Below are 6241 nucleotides of genomic sequence, written 5' to 3'. Positions count from 1 at the left end.
CTCAAATAAGGAAAAAAGATTTTGTGGTGACTGACAGGGTAGTTTTCATCACCTAAACCACCTTTTAATCTTTGTTTTAATATCTGAGTGTCCAAAACTGTCCAAATGATTCTGATTCTTCACCCATACCAATATGCAGTCTTAAGGACCCTACTCTGCACTGTGTTGCAACCTCTAAGACATCCCATGGTCTCTCAGAGGAGTATATGGGTCTTTCAATGTGGTCCTAAAGTATGCACTGAAAAATCTCAGGCGAGTAATTCAGCTTTCTGAGGAAAAAGACAGATCATTATAAAGTCCACATATGGAGAGAACAATCAATCATCATTTTCTGGTGGAATAAAAAAATACACTGGTGAGGATGAGGCTACTGCCATATGACTTATGGTGGCTGAGATCCAAGCAATCACCACATCTCCAGCAGGTCAAAGAGGACAGGCACCTCAGCTACACCTCCTATCACCATTCTGTTTGTAACTTCTTGTTGCACTACCAAAAATATCAAATTTTAAATTTTCTTCTATGTTGTAAAACTCTTTCAGTAGAATTAGTTCTTTTACCTAAATTCTCTTAAAAGGTTTTTCTTCTAGGACCAAAGTAATGCTTTTGTCACTGGCTTGCATTTGAAAATTGTCTCCCAGCTAAGATGCAAAGCCAGCCTCATGTGCTGCTGGAGATGCAGTAGACAGATCACAGAATTACAGAATAAACTATGCTGGAAAAGACCTTTGAGACCATCAAGTCCAACTTATGACCTAACACCTCCTCATCAACTAAACCATGGCACTGAATGCCATGTCCAGTCTCTTTTTAAACAGATCCAGGGATGGTGACATCTCCTTGGGCAGACAATTCCAGTGCCCAATCACTCTTTCAGTGAAGAATTTTTTTCCTGTTAAGAGATAATGAGCTGCAGCCTCTTCCAGTTGTCACCAACCACTGTTGGTCAAGGGTCCTGTAACCCACTGAGCAGCATGTGAAGGCATGTAGGGAGCACTGAGGTGGCAGCAGTGCCACCCATCTCCAGTGTCTTTGAGCCTACTGTTCTGCACATTTCTGCCAGGCTCCTACTACTATCCATGCTGTGCAGGGATGCATGGAGCTCATGATTTTGGTGGTATCCCCTGCTCCCAGGCTGGGGAGTGCTTGTGAACACTTAAAGAAGAGAAACTGGGGAGATTTGCTGAAGCTCTAATAGCCATCTAACCTGGTCCATATGGCAAAGCAAAAGCAAGATCAGTTTTTCCTGAGCAAAATGACTTTGCAGTTCATACTTCCATACAACTTTCCTTAGTCTGCATGTCCACCACTTTCCTACATTACAATTACAGGCTTCTTAAATTTCTCTTCTGTCACACAGTTGCTCAAAAAGCTTATCTCTCTACAACACAGATCATTCCTGCCTCTTTTAGGCCAGGAATCCTCAGATATTTCAGGAAGGTCAGTAAGAGCAAGATGAGACTGTATGTTTTGCCTTCACACCCTGTAAGAGGCCAGATGCATTTTTTCCTACACTGTAATGAAGAATGTGGTATCTTTGCTAATGGAAAGGTGTGGGCTGGATCCTTCTTTTTCCCTTTCAAAAAGATCTCTTTTGGGATCTGTAGTCAACAAACAGCAGGTGAATACATGTGTCTATAAGGCATGAATGAAACATCTCAGAATATTAAAAAATTCTATGTCCATTAATGTCAGAAGCAAGCAGATCCACTTGCATGTCCTGCTCCCTCAGCCAGGACTCTGTAGAGTCCCTTGGCTTGGGACAGTCAATTGTAAATGGAAGAAGTAAAAAGGAAAAGTAAGAAAACTGCTGAGTATAGAGAAACAGTAAAGGCTGGACCTACACTCTGGTTCAGCAGTTAGTTTATAAGCCTTTAATATATAGCTCCTTTCAAACCTCAGCAGTCTTCACAATCTTCAATTTATGACTCCTCATCAGAGGAGTATTACAGCAATGTCCTTTTGGGTGGCCAAAATGTTGACGATTGCTACAGGTTTGCATCTGGCAGAAAAAGCCATCTGTGCCTTGACATGACCATAAAAATTGGTTCTGGACTGAGTTGCTCCTGGAGAGTCCAGGTATGCAGCTGGAATATGCTGAATACAAGAGTCAGTTATGTTTTCTCAAGGAGGAATGCTGGTATAAAGTCTGCCAACACTTCTGGCTGCCTTCCCTATTCAGTTCCTCCAGTCTGGCATGGTAGTGAGATCTCAGCCAAGGCTTAAGCTCCTCCAAGTGGTCTATCACTTATCATCCGTGGCAGAAGTGATGTAGGAGCTGAAAGTCATCAGTGAATTGGATACACCAAAGTCAACATTCCTTCCTAATCTTTCATACAAATGCCTTCATACAAAAGCTAAGCCAGAAACAACAGATATAAGTTAATTGAGGAATACAAATTATATAGGCTGCAGTTAATCTCATCTCCCAAAAGAAAGACTGGAGCTGCAGACCATTATCACAGCTACTTTCCTAAGATTTCCTTATGTTTACAGATAGTCACAGTAATTGTATGTGAGCTTTCAAACACAGGTACAATGCCACACACTATAATAGACAATATAAACTAGTGTTTAGTAAGATTGTTCTACCATGGTGTGCATCAGACACAGCACCTGGGCTGTGTCCAGCAGGGCAAGGGAGGGATTGTCCTGCTCTGCTCTGCACTGGGGTGGCCTCACCTTGAGTCCTGGATGCAGTTTTGGGCACCACATTATTAAAAAGACATTAAACTATTTGAAAGCATCCTGAGAAGGGCCATGAGGATGGTGAAGGGTTTTGAGGGGAAGCCTTATCAGGGGCAGCTGGGGTCACTTTGTCCAGCCTGGAAAAGAGCAGACTGAGGGGAGACCTCATTGTGATCTTCAACATCCTCATCAGGTGAAGGTCAAGTACTGATGTCATCACTCTCATGACCAGTGACAGGACCAAGGGAATGGCATGATATTGTATCATAGGGAGGTTTAAGTTAGATATTAGAAGTTTTGTCATCCAGGGAGTGGTTGAGCACTGAAACAGGCTCCCCAGGGGAGTGGTCACAGCATTGAGCCTGCCAGATTTCAAGAAGTGAATTCTTGGGGTGTTCTGTGCAGGACCAGGAGCTGAACTCAACGATCCTAATGGGTCCCTTCCAACTTAGCACATTCTATGATTATTTGCTTATTCGCTTTTTAATTATCTATCTGACTTCTATGTACATATCTGTACCTAGTTGAAAATGCAGGATATGAAAACAGGAAAGTGAATTCCTAGTAGAACTGTTCTGCATGCAGCTACACAGAAGCACATTAAATTAAGATTACAGTAGGTAGCTGTAATTTTGGTGCTTCTTAGCATCTAATAGGCTGTCTTGCAGAAAGCTTTCCTTACATGAAAGTGTGTGTGTGGGGGGGTGTTGTTTGCAACTTTTGAGGCCCTTGGAAAAGCCAGCAAAATCCTCTCTATTCCTCTATGTGGAATCATACTGACAGCATGGACACACCATTGGCAGAGCTGAAATTTCTACCCAGAGAAAGTAAGACCAGATAGTCACCCTCTGGGTGGGCCAGCTTTCTAAGGGAGCATGAGAGGCAGTCTGAAAGTGAACTTCACAGGTACTTTTTACGTGGAGACAAAGCAAGTCTAACAACTGGGTGTAATTTCAAGTCTTCATGGTCACAGATCATATGTACCAATTTACAAGGCTTTCCTTTCTTGTTTTTCTTTTCTCCCTTGACACATTCATGACCTTTTTTGCTTTATTCCCTCTAATCCTTTCTTATCACAAAGCTTCTTTTTCCTGTCTTTCTGCATGGGAAATCCCATACTTAAACATTATTCAACATAACACTAAACTTTCTGTTCCCATCCACAGTCTCCTGTTTCTGCTTTTTCTTCCAATGTCATTGTTCTTTTCTTCTGTGTACATGATCCTGGCTCTACACCTAGCCTCTCCAAATTAGTTCTGTATCTACTAAATCTGCTTTCCACACACTTTTTTAATCACCTGGGGTTCTTGTTTCAATCTTTCTTTTCCTTCAACCAGTTCTCAAAAACTGCCATTCCTAATCCTCTCCTTAGGGTGCTCAGTCATCTCTCCCTAAGTCTCTCTTCATCCAGACTAACTTCTTATCTGCTCTGCTTTCTTTTGTAATTGGCTCTTCATTGCTACAGTGTCTAAAGGTGACCTGTGTCCTTGCACTCATCCTTCTTTATGGCTTTGCAGGTGGTCAGCAGAAGTTTCTTCATCCCTGTCCCTGTTCTGTTCTGATATTGCCAGTCTTTCCAGTTTTTCATATAGCCCATTCTTTCTTACTGATTTTAGATTATGGTCTCCTTAATCAACAAGTTTATTCTTTTATTTTCTTTTTGACAAAACACACTAGCTCCCATGCTTTTCCAGCTTAAGCTTTTGGTCCTCCCTGGACATATATCTGAGATCTTGTCTTTTCTCACCAGGACTGAAGAGAGATGGTTTCTTGCTCTCTATGGACCTGGCAGTGTCTGGGCACAGGAGACACCAGTCACAAACCATCTTGCTGAAACTTTCAAAAGCATCTGCAAGGAAGTCCTGGGTTGGTAAGAATGCAGAAGGCATAAATTACTCTGTGGAGATAATACAGTTGACCTGCAAAAGGTAGCACATGCTCAGGACAGACAGAAATTTTGAGGAATTTATCTGCCAAACTCTACCATATTACTAAAAAATGGGGTTTAAAACTCAGCCAAATATGGGCAAATGTTTATGTGTCTGGCACCAGAAGGCCTCCAGGCTGCCAACCTCCAAGTCAAAGCATGGAGTAGCTAGTGTTTCCAAAAAAGAATTCTTACAACCAATTCATTAACATTGGCAAAACAGTGTCTTTTTTCATAATCTTTTTTCTCGGAAATAGTATAACCATTTCTGCTGAAACTTTCCAAAAAAAATCGAAACATAGGCAGACACCCAGCATAAAAATTCACAAAGTTATAAATAACCAGAATAGGAATTCATAATTAAAAGCATTGAACAAATTTGCAGTAGTGGGTAGCATAGTATGGATAACAATGATTTTTACTACTGCAGCCCCAAAAATGCTGCTCAGGAACCACAGCTCCACTGTGTAAAATGCATGCAAACATGGAACAGGGATGTATCTGCAATATTGTGTTTCCAAAGAGTTTATAACCCAAATTTTAGGCAAAAAAACCACAAATAGATCTAGAAACATGGAGAGTGCAGGAAAACAATAAGAAAATCCTATTCAGTGTGACTGGCAAATCATCCCAAGCTGCCATACATATTGCCCACTTATCATAGGTATTTGGAAAAATATGAACCTTTAAAGAAAGTGAGGCTTGAACAGAGGATAATGAGGTAGTTCTGCAAATACAGAGCCGTGGGGTCAGGACAGGAAAAAGCATGGAGAAATTTAAGTGAAAGTAATCAGTCACGCTGTGGACCTGTGGGACAATGACATCCAGCAATAAGAATGGACCAGTAGGTAGAGGGACAGGGGACTGGAAAACAAACTAGACAAGGATGGCAACCAAGGAATCATCCTAATTACTGGGATTTCCACATGCGAGCATCCCTGTGACTAGAGGGGACTGACTGTAAGACTTAAGGACTATTGTTTCTTTCACCTTCTTGTGAGGGAACGGTCTGCTTCACTCTTGCGTGCACTGGAAGGATCCTGAAGATCCTATTTCTTTGTCCCCTAAGGGGTCTTGGTTGGAGGTAAAATAAAGCCCATCTATAGCTCTAATTAAAGTGGGAGTTTCTGGGATAGAAGTGACCTTATCAGCTTGACTCTGAAGCTTGAAACTCTCCACCATCCTAAGCGACGCTGTTCAGAGGAGCCGTCGCGGAGCCCGGGGGCTCCGGGCGCTCAGCTCGGCCGTTGGTGGGCAGGGCCGGAGCCGAGGCGCCGGATGTGCGGAGCGGCGGAGACGCCGTGTCGGGTCACGCTGCGAGCGGCCGCGGCCTCCGGGCCAACGGGAGCAGCCCGCACACCGACAGGCAGCAGCGGGGAAGCCGAAGGGAGCGCGGTGAGGATCCTGCGGGACGGGACCGAGGGGAGCGCGGTGAGGATCCTGCGGGACGGGACCGAGGGGAGCGCGGTGAGGATCCTGCGGGACGGGACCGTGGCTGAGGCGGGAGCGCGCGGCGACAGCGCCATCTGCTGGGTGGGGGGCGGCGCGCGGGGGCTCTGCGCTGCGACCGCCCCATAACATGTGCCTGACACCTCCTCCCAGTGCCCCATAACATGTGCCTGACAC

The sequence above is a fragment of the Parus major genome, chromosome 2, assembly GCF_001522545.3.
Source record: "Parus major isolate Abel chromosome 2, Parus_major1.1, whole genome shotgun sequence".
Classification (NCBI taxonomy): Eukaryota; Metazoa; Chordata; class Aves; order Passeriformes; family Paridae; genus Parus; species Parus major.
Note: the sequence above shows the minus strand (reverse complement) of the source record.